General features: G+C 42.6%; 4 non-coding genes across 4 annotated transcripts; all 4 read right to left on the bottom strand.

Moving 5' to 3' along the window:
• On the bottom strand, positions 1-82 carry TRNAS-GCU. Its single transcript has one exon. It is a non-coding gene; the product is annotated as a tRNA-Ser (tRNA).
• Positions 83-2,277: 2,195 nt separating this feature from the next.
• On the bottom strand, positions 2,278-2,349 carry TRNAQ-CUG. The gene has a single exon. It is a non-coding gene; the product is annotated as a tRNA-Gln (tRNA).
• Positions 2,350-5,510: 3,161 nt separating this feature from the next.
• On the bottom strand, positions 5,511-5,584 carry TRNAI-AAU. Its single transcript has one exon. It is a non-coding gene; the product is annotated as a tRNA-Ile (tRNA).
• A 5,865-nt stretch (positions 5,585-11,449) lies between these two features.
• On the bottom strand, positions 11,450-11,522 carry TRNAR-ACG. The gene has a single exon. It is a non-coding gene; the product is annotated as a tRNA-Arg (tRNA).
• Between the last annotated feature and the right edge of the window lie 1,782 nt (positions 11,523-13,304).

A 13,304-nucleotide genomic window follows, 5' to 3' on the forward strand; every position in this document is an offset into this window, starting at 1 on the left:
CGACGAGGGTGGGATTCGAACCCACGCGTGCAGAGCACAATGGATTAGCAGTCCATCGCCTTAACCACTCGGCCACCTCGTCCTGCGAATTTGAAGTTAAGGACAACCCTTTAAAACTTCTGACAAAATTTTGCACCTGGATGCTGGTGATAGATGTTAATGTTGTTCTTCAAATTGCAGTCATCTTAGAGAATATTTACATAACCAGCTCTTTCCGTGCTCCTCCCCTGGGAGTCACCTTTTACACCGCTGATATTCTTAATTCGCTTGTAAATCCACCCTCAACTGTCATTCTCACTCACTCTTGCCTTCCAAGCAGGACCAAATACTTTAGATTTGTCCCAAGCTCTATATTCTGATTTTCTACCTGCGACACATTTTAGTGTGTATCATGTCATTTGCTTTTGTTCATTTCTCAGATTTCAGTTTAAACCTTACAGTCCTTTTTACCCAGGCTTTCCAATGGAAAACTTTAGAAGAATCAGCTGTCTTTGGCAAATTCATCAGTTACAGAATTTTCACCTATTATTAATACTTTCATGCTCAAAGACCCTCCTATCACCTCACTCATACTGAGTTGCATTACATTATCATGTAACAGAAAATATTTACATAAATTAAAATGTAATTTCAAGTAACCATAAATTTGTGCAAGCATTGTTCTTCTGATTTGGTTTACTTTGCATTTAATTGCAGCACACAATAAAGGATATAAGTAGATCATCTGAGAAGTGATTTATTATATATATCATATATACTTTGGAATTATGTCTTTTAATGAATGACTGGGAATATAGTCCCATCAACTCATGTGCCCAGGATGAAAACTTCTTACGGCTTGAATAAAAAAATTAACAGCAAAAAAGTCCACTGGCTTGTAGTTTCGAATAAGCGTAGGAGTTACAAAAGGTGTTTTTATGATTAAGAGATAAAGTAGAATTTTCAAAACATTTCCAATTAAGTTTACCTAAATTTAAGAAATAAACAGTAGCAGTAAATAAAATACCAGCGAGCGGTAATAATTTTTACAAAATATGGATGTTTTCTTTGACAAAAATCACCAAGAATCATTTTCTTACGAGTCTGAACAGTCATCAAAAAAAAATCGAGGCACTGATTTTCCATGATCTATGTTTGTTCCCCTTCGTTAAGACTGTAATGTTAGTTGAAGGTTAAGGAGGAATTTGTCATCTTATCATGAATAAAGAGTATAAACTTCGGAAGTGAATTGCAGCCAGTGAGACTTCAGGGACACTGCGAGTTCCACTTGCTCTTTCTTGTCAAAAGGGAATATTTCGTTCCGAAGTTAAGAGACGATGTGCAAGAAGTAATAGAACACCATGACTCGCAAGGTGAAAGCGGAGGCCGTTCGCATCTGTAAGGAATGGGTGCGTGATCAGAAAGACACATTGTAGGAAAGAATTTTGCTGTCGCCAGCCCGTGCCGAGGTCACCCATCCCGTGCGCCTTGCGCTGGCCTCCCGGATCGTCCCCATTGCTTGCACGACTTTTTCTCGTCCACGTTTCCTTTCTTCTCGCCTCACTCGCGGCTTCCATCCAGGCTTCTCTCCAAAGGCCAAACGGCCCCAGCAATTCTCCGGCCACTGCATTTTCCCGGCCTGCAGAAGCGGGACCCCGTTCTAGCTGCGACAAGGGCGAGCAGCCCCGGGCGCAGCAAAGTCCTTGGGGATCCCTCACTAGAAGTCAGGCATGGAGTAAACCCCGTCCCCCTGGGAAGTCTGTGAAGCAGTTCGTTTTCCTACTTCCCCGCGTAATTAAAACTGCTCGTGCCAAGTCTGGAGTAGCAAGTCTTTAGGCTAAGGCGGGTTGCATGTTCCCGGTATCCAGATTCCTGGGGTTAGGTTTGGATCTCTCGTGGTCTTTGCAGAGGTTCTTCCCGCCTCGCTTCTTACATCCGTTGTCCATGGATAAATAAATTCATTCCTAAGTTTCCAAACTGACTTTTCTCAGTCTACTACCACCATCATCAGCATCTTGCTCATTTCACACGACATATTCTCTCCAGTTTCCTCAGTTTACCAGAGATTTGTTTCTAGAGATGTCCAGCTCCAAGGTTTGGGCAGCTTCCCTCGCCCCCTCCCTATTGAGAAGGCACATTTTAAACCCCCTCAAAAGCACACTGTAGCAGCAAAAAGCAAACTGCTATTTGGTGACTGCAGACAGGATTCAGCAAGCGTAGGGATATCAGGCATACAACTGGGTAAGAGAAGGGCGTGCAGAAAGGAGATGGGCATCGAGGAAGGACAAAACCACAAGAAGGTCCCACCGAGACTTGAACTCGGATCGCTGGATTCAGAGTCCAGAGTGCTGACCATTACACCATGGGGCCCACGTTAAGAAGCAACTTCCTAAATATCTGGATGACCTAGCTGTTCACCCTTCGACTCTTGATTTTTATTCTCTAGGATGAAATCACCTGTCACCTTCCTGCACGCGACACTTTTGTCGCTAGAATCTTGATCACAAACACTGACCTGTATTTCAGGAATCCCACCACATTTCCCAAGTGGTTCCGTCCCGGACTTGGTGTCCTCGGGCCTCTATTTTTTAACTGGAAACAAGTGAGGTTGTTGCCCCAGACCGCGCGACCCTGTTATGTGCCAGATTTTTCACTAGTGGTCGCGTTTTCCTGTCACTTATTAAAACTCGGAACTGAGGGGGGGAATGTCGAGGCAGGGACTCGAGATCCTTATTTTTGCCTCAGGGTCTCAAAAAAAGAAGGATAGCGCCTTTACCTAGTGCGGTATCTCGCATTGCGGCGGCTGCGGTAGGGAAAGAATTTACCAAAGTCACAGGGAACTGAAACAGGTGCTCTTGGACACCCTCGGCTGGCGCAGACGACAGTCTCATTCTCACCACCAGCCGGAACTAGGCGCCCAGGAGGCTGCAAACCATTCAGAGACGACTCCCCGCTCCTGCCTCGCAGCGCCTTTCCCGCACACCCAAAGGGCCCATCCGTGCAGTGAAAATCCACACAAACTTGTGTCTGTGATGAATGACACGCGTGAGCGCCTCGTCTCAGCACCTTCGTAAACGCTGCTGGCCTTTGAACTGACTCAGAGGGCAAAGTTTGCAAAAGTAGGGTGAGAGCTCTTCTCCAAGAAACGTGCCTGGGCTGCATTCTAGCTCCCTGAGAACGATTTTCCGCACGGGAGCCCAGGCTGCGACGAGATTTGAGGGCCGCGCGCCCCCTCCTGGTCACGCATGGTAAAGCACAGACAGGTCTGGCGGGAGCAGCTTTGTATTCTCAACGCGTTGCGCAAAAGCTTTTTCGACTACAGCATCGTCATCACCACCACCACCCTCATGCACATTTTACAGATGAAGAAACATTGCCTCCAGCTGGGAAAATGTTAGAGGTGGGGCTCCAGAGGTAGTCTGGCTCCAAATGGACTCGTCCTCATTCTTTTCTAAGAAGTATTGTGGAAATAAGTACTTGTGTGACTAGGCTTGGATAATTACTTACGGCTTAATTCCTGCCAGAAGTGGCATCAGTTTCTCTCCCTCTGGGTCCATTCCGTCCCTTCCTTGAGATTTCCCCCTTCAGATAGAAATTCTAGCTTAGCGCTCTGCCTCCTGGTCTGTACCATGGATTTCTCCTCTTAGATGCATCTCAGTCTGCACCCGCCAGGAGAGTGGCCTGGAAGCTACTAGACCCAGCCTCCCCACCTTGCAGGAGCCTAGTTCCCTGTAGAGCTCAGTAACAGGGCCCCGCTTCTGTTCAAGATTGAGTGGCAGGGCAGCTGGAGACTGTTCACAGCAGCGCCAAGTTGGGTGGAAGAGCTGGGGAGAAAAGCTGTGTGATCCCGAGCCAGGGAGCCATTTTTGCATAGACTCCAGGCCCTTGGAGCCATGGGGTCAAAAGGCCCTTCAAAGTGCCTGGGAAGAAGGTTGCCCGCAGACGGTTGTCTGATTTGCTGAATATGATGTATTATTCCCACTATATACTTTATATAGATTTATAAAATATTACTGTCATTAACAGGAACATTACATTAAATGAAATATTACCTCCACTAAATAAAATCTAATTAGTTATTTGCACAGAAAAGAGAAAATGAAAAATGCAGAATTTGAAAAAGTTAACTGATTTACAAAGTCAGATACAGGAACTGTTTCTCGAAGAAGATAAACAAGTTCTCGGAGCAGAACTTTAAAATTAGGAAGTCACCTATTTGAAAAGGTGAGCAAAAGCCTTCTTATCTGTATACAATCACATGGCAGCCAAGACCCAACAAACACCATAAAGTCTAATTTAACCAGTGGCTAAATATTTATACCAAGACAGAGTCAGCTGAGATGCTTTAGTCTCCTGCAAATTTCAAAACCAAGTTGCTCCTTTTAACAGCAGTACTGATAGAATGTTACTTCCACAAGAAAAGTCATTGAAAAAGTCATTTAAAAATCTGTCTGGTCCCAAACCACTACAGTCCCATCCCGTCTCCGTATCCTGTGGGTGTGGGCAGCACCATGATGGCCAACCCAAGGCCTTGAGTAGAAGGGCTGGGGTGAGGTAAGGTGCGGGACAGGTACCGAGGGTCCCTCTCCATCCGTCTGTTTGCAGCCTCCGATGCTGGGCCAGGTGGCCACACCCGTCAGGCCTCCCAGAAGAAATACAGAATCACCCAAGTGGAGGCATTGATGGGGCAAGGTGTTCCAGTTCCTCTCTGGCAAAGGCGCCGACCAGTTAGCAGCTTCCCAGCCCCACAGAGATTCCCAAGTTTGATTCTGGTGGCAGGGTCCCCTCTGGCCTCCTGCCATCCCACAGCTCTGGCCTCGACACCAGGGGAGCCACAGCCGCCAGTATTTTGGAGCCTCAGACAGATTATGCCAATTGCAACCTGATGACTCACTGAGACTGCTGGCCATGGGCACCCCGAGACTCCCAAACACCCATAAAGTTCACCAGAAAGCATGCAGTTACACTTACCAACCAGCCTTTCTTTGTTCCGGGGGAAACCTGAGTCTGAAGGGCAAACATGAGTCCTCCATCCTTGCTGAGAAGGGTAAGGGAATGCCAGAAGGTCTTTCACCTTCCAGGGTTTCTTCTCACAGGAGAATCTGGGCCATCAGTTAAACGGTAGAGTCTTCAGTGAAGGAACAATCCTTTAAGAACGTTGTATTTTTAGATGATTGGAGGAAGGAGGTTGATTGTGAGGCTACTTTGGAAAGACAACTTAAGGTTAGATAAACTTTTTTTTTAAGTTACCAATAATCTTTTCCTCTTTTTCTTTCTGCATTAAACAGACTTCCCAAGCAGATTTAGGCCTTTAAGCACGCCCAACTCTCCTCAGTCTTTCTCCAAGAGAAAACAACATTCACTGCTCATAGAATGCAAGTTATGGTAATCGGGAATTAGTGTTATGAATAATAGAAAAGAAAATGAAGGGCAGTGGAGTCAATTCTTGGAGCTTTTTACATTATTATCTTTATTTTACACGGTTAAAAAACTAGTGTTTTCGAAAATATCTCTGGGATGGAAAAAAGCTTTGGCCCGTACGGGGATCGAACCCGCGACCTTGGCGTTATTAGCACCACGCTCTAACCAACTGAGCTAACCGGCCCAGCTGTAAAATGGCGAGCGGTGGGGGAAGGGAAGAAAAAGTGATTTTTTTTTTTTTTTTTTTTTAGTGTGACTGTTACTGTCGTTTATATTAGAATTTTTTCCCCCTGCTTTTCACCTATAATAAAAAGCAAACGCTTTCCTTTAAAACATTTAAATCGGAGGTTACTTGGGAGATCTGTACTAAGGAATTCTAGAGACGTGGCTTTTCCCACAGAGACCATTACGCTGTATCTTTCCACCCATTCTTTGTCCTCCAAAATGTTACCACCGTTTTCAGTGGGTTATCCTTCTACAAATTTTAAAAAATGCAATGCTATACAAATATATTTTCTTTTTTCCTCTTTACAGATAGCTCTTATCCAGATTTGCTCTATATTTTGCTATTTAAAATTGTACTTAGTATGTTTGTGATCTTTCTGCATAGTTTTTTCATCCGCTTTTCAGTATGTATAGTAATCTTTTTTATGGAATGTACCAGGGCTGAATGGACAATTTGATTTCCCCATACTGCTGTTGCACACACTCTAATGAAAATAAATACCATAATTCACGTATTCATGAGACCTGCACACTTATGGAAAAGCCAAATCAAAGAATGTGTGCACTAACAATTTTATAGGTTAGGCAGAAACATATTTCCCCTCCCCCCCTTCTCAAAATCTCTGAATTTGGCACCTAATATCTTACCTAAAAGAAAAATGCATTTGCAATGAATTAAGAGACACGATGTTTTATATTTAGGTCCTTTTATTTGGGCAGTTATCTGCAAATGGTATTTTTTGATTACTATGTTGAAAAATTACCAAAAAAGTTCAATTCCACTGACTATATAATTAGTGGATACACAATAGGAAATAGGAAAAATATATAATTAATTGTAAACACGATGCTAAATCTAGAATGTATAGGAAAGATATTGATTGCATAACTTGAGATTAAATGTTATACTCTGCTGTTGATTTCTCACAACAGCAAATGTTAGCAACATGATAATCTATTTCAATATCAACCTGGTCAGATATACATTTTTCAAGATGCCCAGAGTTGGCCATTTCCAATGTGTCAGCTTGGTATGTGGAACTAAGGTTAACTGAGGCACCATGGACATTGAGAGAAAAAGTTGCCATTACTTTAAAAATGCAGATTACTGGTCCCTCCCTGGTGGCTCAGAGGGTTAGAGCACAGCACTAAGAAGCTAAAGCCACTTCAGCATGATTCGATCCCCACCCCGGAGGTGACCACATGGCGTGGCAGACCTCTCCTGGCCTGCCCACTGCTTCCCTCAGCAGTGTACTTTATCAGTCGTCCTGTTTTGATTCCCTCTCTGTCTCTGGTCAATCCTCTCACCACCCCTGCACCTCTGGCCTGTACCCCAGCTCTGTATGCACAAACTAATAAATCCTTTATAAAAAAATGCAGATTACTACGATTTAGGAATATCCCCAGAAATGAGGTTGAAAACATGTGTCTGCCAATAAGCAAACAGCTGGAGAAAGGCTATGTTCACCAGCGTGCTCCGAATGCTCAGTTCTGAGACAGAGATCTTACCCTTTTAGGAATCCCTGATTGCAAGAAACCAGAGACAACTTCACATCTCCCTGATTGCAAGAAACCAGAGACAACTTCACATCTCCCTGTGAGGTGTGCTTCCATCTAGGAACACCCCAAAGAGATAGATTTTCTTTTTCCTGAGGGCAAAAAACATAAGGATGGGGCCTTAGTACCAATCTAAATACTATGTTCAAAGGACTCTTCAAAGGCCCAGCCTCTGAGGAGGTATCTGTTGCCTACACCAGGTTTCAAACCTGGGACCTGCATTTGTCAGGTCAAGCTGTTGATGCAAATGTTTTGTAACAGGGTGGACCCAGGGGAAGGGGAGGTTCTAGGTTCTCTGTCTATCCAAAGGAGCCTGGAGCTGAGCAAGGAGGAGGAGAAGCTGGAGAGGAGGCTAGGAAAGAGAAGGAGGGAGAGCCAGGAGACATGGAGCAGAGACGTGTGAAGAAGTTGGACTTGCTTCTCAGCTAGTAACGGTACTCTCCTGGAAGAGGGGATGCTTCAAGTTCCCTGCCCCACCCAAGGGATGGAGGAGCTAGGTAGGGAGGAGAAGAAGTGAGAGAGGAAACTGGGGAAGGAAGGTAACAGGGTAGAGAGCCAGAAAGTGACCTGAGGAAGGCTCATGGGGGCAGAGAGCCATGAGCAGAAGCAGCTCTTTTTTCTTGGTCCTGCACTGTTGATAGAGAGGCGGGTGAGAGACCCGTGGGGAGGTTGACAGTGACCACTTTGATCTTGATCTTGATTTGGCTCTTTTCCTCCCAGACTTGTCAGGCTTGTCTATGGGACCCGCCCTGAGCTGTTTTAGGCTTGTGGGGGGTTTTCCAGCCTCAGTGGCTGGTCAACCCTTTTGATTGGATATTACCCATGAGATGATGGGTAACTTCGGGTGCTTGATTTAGAAACATTCTATTTCCTCTTTTCTTTGTTGCATGCTAACTGTATTAAAGTGACTTTCCAGTAAAGGTCTTGCACACTAAAGTATGTTTTGTCTTAAGATGGCCGATGGCAGAACCTATTTAGAGTGGTCAGTTTGAGGGTTTCCTTGTCCTATCACATAACCAGCCCAGGAATGGGGTAGCTGAATCATTCTATATCAAAGATCAATGCCCAAGACCGGAAATCCCAGCAGATAACTGGTGCAAACTGGCACCCCAATTAGAAAGCTCACAAAAACAGTCTAAAAGATAGCCTCCAGCCAGTCTTTGCAGACAGATGATCGCTCCAGCTTTATCCCCTGTCCCCCTTTGCAGGGTATTCAGTAAATCTACCTTCTATATCCTCTTTACTGTCTAGTGAATTCTTTAACCCCCTGCACTTCTGGCCTACACCCCAATTTTTCTATGTAAAAATAAAAACAGAAAGGCCACTCAGGGTTTCCACTACAGTGCCTTTCAAACTTTGCTCTTGGAAAACATAGTGTGTTACTGTTAAAGGGAAGCTAACCATCTTCTTTGAAAAGTCAGTGGAATAACTCAACATAGATATATTTTGGATTAAAAGGAAACTTCAATAAATTTCAAGTTTATGTAACAAAGATAACTAAAACTATAAATTACATACTCTGAGCAAAGGTGAAATCCCTCTGTCTGTAAATTTAAAATATATCTATAGTTTTGAAAAATTGATTCAATGAAAGGATACATCAAAGTCAAAAGTATTAAGATATAAAGTATATATCTTAGGTCTCCAATTAAGGTTAAGTTTCCCCAAACTGGTAGAAAAAATATGTTGAAAATGCACAAAACACATAATTATATAGGGGACAGGCTTAAAACTTGTCTCAAGAACAAGAATGAGCCTATTACAAAAGATCTGATGATCAAAAAAAGTTTTCTTTGTACAACAGTAGGGTGGTGATGGAGCAATGCGGCCAACTCTGACTGTAGTCAAGGCTTCTACACATTTAGTGATGTGGAGAAACTCATTCAGCATCCATTGTTGGGTCAGTCTTGTAATGAAGACAGCAACTCTCTTGGCTGACTTTTGTGAGGGAGGAAGAAAAACCTTGTTTTCTGGAAACTTACAAGTTTGGGTCTACCTCTTAGACATCCCTGTGAGTGACTTTTGAAAAGTGCCACGTTGGTGTGGATTAGTAGTCAAACAGAGGGAATCCCTCACAGCCTCCTAATGATCATTAGCTACTAACCACACCTTTTATTCTCTCATACATAATAGGGCTTGTCTAACTTCCTTATACAGCTGTTTCTTTTGTAGCAGTACAAAAGCATCATCAAGTATTCCTCCACACATCACACCACAACAGCACATGCTGTAGTTAGTTCCACTAGTGATCTGATTTTATTTATTTATTTACTTATTATTTTATTTTTTTAGCAGTGGTTTTAGATTGCATGACTTGGTTGATGTGGTACCATATGTTTCTATGAAAAAGGCATCGCTAACTTTTCTTTTGATGTATGATTATTTTATTTAGAGATGAAGGATGCTGTTGGGTCAGATAGAAAAAATAATTCTTGAATATGTGAAACAAAAAAAGAAAATTTTATAGTTTGACAGCGTAAAAAGATATTTTTCACCTATTCAGGTCACCTTGGAGGTTGAAATTTGCAGGAAAATTTTTTGCTATAGAGAACCCTATGATGAGAAACAAAGGGTATGTATGAAAATTCAAAGATTAAAGCTCCAGCATGATTAAAAGCTGCTACAAGAGGGGCCTTCTGTGGTGGCACAGGGTTAGGACACAGCACTGCAAGCTCATTGCTGTAACTTTTAATGACTATTTTGTGCTAGACATATATTTTCTTAATATCATGCTAGACACATATTTTCTTAATTCTCAATCTTTTGGTCACTAATGTTAGGGTTTCTGATCAAAAGAGTAATTATTACCTCAGTTGCAAAAGCCTATTTTTGCCCCATTATACCTCCTGTGCTCATGATATTGAAGAATGTTCCTTCCTCCAGAATTCTTATTTGCTCCTACAGGACCAAATTCTCTATTCAGTAGATTTTTATTGTGAACTAATGTTATATGGTTTTCCCCTCAGATCATCTGAAATAAGGCCAATGGAATTTCATTCAAACTGTGACCCTAAATTATGTCTCTGAATTTTTTTTTTTTTTTTGCATTTTGCCTAACCATCCTTTGCTTCTCATAACAATGTCTAATGTCTAATTTGGATTCATTTTTTCCCCAAATATTTTAAGTTTTTTGGGTAAAATATCTAGATTCTTAAGCACCCTTAAAGAAACATTTTGAAATTCTGATTGGGTAGGCATTTACTTTAAAGCGAATCTCAATTATACACTCACAAGGTACTGGCTTAATAAACTATACCTATTAGGTCAAACAAACCCTGTTGCCTGTTTTTGTATAACTCACAGGCTGAGAATTGGGAAAAATCATTTTGGGATATCAAAATGTATTTATATATATACACACAACGATAGGGGTATGGGGTGCATGGGTGTATCCATTTTTTCAAAATTGTTGAGGTTTATACATCTTGATACATGCATATTTTACCTGTAAAAATAATTCCAGAAAGATTGAAAACAACATAGAGGGGGTGTAGAAAGCACGGAAGAAAAGGTGAAAATTTTAGAACACTGATAAAAGTGTTGAAGCTGGAGGGTGGTTTATTACATTTTGCTCCTTTTGTACACGTCTGAAAATTCTCGTGATGAAGAATTTAATGGATCGCATTTTTTAGTGTTTTTACAACGAATAAAATGTATACACGTGCAAGCCCACTCTACTGCTGAGCCTTACCCCATTTCAGACTCTTCACACTCCAGGTTCAAGGTCGGGATACAGATGAAAGAGGGCAAGGTGACTTAAGCAGTGGCTCCGTGTATTCCGTTAGCTCTTAGCACCTCCAACAAGCGCACATTTGCGAACCTCAATTAACTTACCTAAAATGAAAAACATGAATTTAAGGAACTTAACTTGGTTTAATTTGCGTTTTTCCTCCGCCTGACTTTGATTTTGCCTAGCTCCTCTACATTTTCCTCCCCCACCCCCACGAGCTTCAAAGGTCCTCTCCACGCCGCCACCGGTCCCAGACTGCTTAACCTCAGTCGGAGATTCTCTAATCTACTCTCCAGCGAACGCTGCCCTTTACACCGTCCTTTCGTCGGGACTCCGAAGACTGACTCTGAGTTTAGCACAAGGGAGTTGTGCAGCAACAATAAAATTAAGGGAGGATTTTATAAGATAAAGTTAAGAACGAGGGATCTTTTCCGGCATTCATTTAAGTAAAAGAGAAAAAGCGAGGAGGCAGAAAGATTTAGAATAGGGTCGATTCAATAATAAAGATGAAAAAATTAAAATGAATAAGAAAAGAGACGAGCCAGCCAGGAGTCGAACCTAGAATCTTCTGATCCGTAGTCAGACGCGTTATCCATTGCGCCACTGGCCCACGCAGAAGGTGGTTTTTAATTATGATATATGAAAGTGCGGCATCCAAGTTAGTCGTTTTAATCATCCAAGTTAGTGGATGATTAAAACGAAAACCACCAAACTGCTGACGAAATCATAAACTTTAGAATTAGTTTACATAAAACACCTTTGCGTTAAGTGCCTACATTTAAAATAATAAGAAAACAGCCTTTACAACGTTACATGTGTGGTAAAAAAAATCATTCATTTAAAGCAATTTTTCGTTTCTCTGTATGTGTTTTTCATTAGTGTATTCTTGGGAGTGCTTTACTGATTTTTGCAGTGTTATCTGCCACTTTCACTATGTATACTTAATTTTGATATTGTTTACATTATTCTTCATTGTGTACATATTTTTTCATCTCAGTTGTAAGCCCTTTTATATTTTTCTCAGGTACTTATCACGCAGTAATGATGCACGCATGAATTAGTGACGGGTGCTCCTTATAATTATGTGAAATGTAATAAAACAGAGTACATGCATTTCGTTTTATGAATCACATTTTTTCCTCTTATTATTAACAGGGCTGTAAATAACTCACTACAGGGAAGAGTTGCATGATAGATCATGCAGCAGATAAAAGCATGCAAAAAGAAACAGGAAAGGCCAAAAAAGAGCCAAGAATAAAAGCACCCGCTCTCCATGAATCATATTTGACATAGAATGTTGGAATCCAGGAAATGATTTATTAACCAAACAACAGTAAAACAGACCTGATCTCTTGATTATTTTGGTTTACAAAGTGGATGAAATAGACACCTCAAAATTTAAGTCTGCTTTGCAAGAATGACCTTTAATGTCCAGACACTGAGGTGTTATAGTAACAACATAGTAATGTTCTTGCCTGCAAAAAACTCGCTGTGCATAGTTCTTACTCAACCCATGCGCTGGCAGCCACTGGGTCATCTCGCACTCAGGGCGCACAACCTTGAGCTGAGCTGCAAGTTGAGTCCCTGGAAATGTCCCAGAGCAGCAGCTAGTGGACAAGACACAGTCTGCTGAGGCCCCACCCCGCATTCCCAAGGAAACCCACCTGAACCTTACCCACTCCCGGCCCCGCCTGTTTTGTGCCTATACTCACCTAGCTGGTGCACCCACGCTCCTGACAACTGGCAGCAAGAGGCTGCCAGGCTCGGGGAGATGGGTTGGAATGGAGGGTCGAGCTCCAGGGGCCCGCGCACCCCAGGCCGGCGGGAAAGGCCTGCTAGGTGTGCTAAATGACCCAAGCGAGAGATCCAGGTCCAGGTCAACTGCAGACTTCGTGCCCGGAGGTCCTGGGGGGGGGGGGGGGGAGGCGTCCCGTGCGAACCTTGGGCACCAGCAGAAAAAGGAAGGGAGAGTCGGGCGCAGCCTCGTGTCTGCGGGACAGAGACCTCTCTAGGGTTCCTGGAGAGAGGTCACTTCTCTTATAATGTCCTCTGTCAGCGACTCCATCCCATTCCACCTCCTCCACACACAAATCCTATTTTTGAAAATATTTCTGGCAAGGAAAAAATACGCCTGTTGGTGATGGATGATATGGCAGGACACTTTGCTTTTCGTTGTTCAGACTACTTGATTGTGTTTATTTCTCTATTGCGGTTTGCCTATTGCAACTTTGAAAAAATACTTCATGTCTTCGAGATCCACAAATGTCTCTTAGACGGGGCACAAGGACTACGCCTAAGATTTCATAACAATTGAACACCTTTTTCCATAAAAAGTTTCCATTGAGAGGAAGTCTCAGCCAATATTCGTGACAGGTTTTTTTTTTTTTTTTTT

This window comes from Condylura cristata, unplaced genomic scaffold (genome assembly GCF_000260355.1).
Source record: "Condylura cristata isolate star-nosed mole 26May11 unplaced genomic scaffold, ConCri1.0 scaffold00048, whole genome shotgun sequence".
Lineage (NCBI taxonomy): Eukaryota > Metazoa > Chordata > Mammalia > Eulipotyphla > Talpidae > Condylura > Condylura cristata.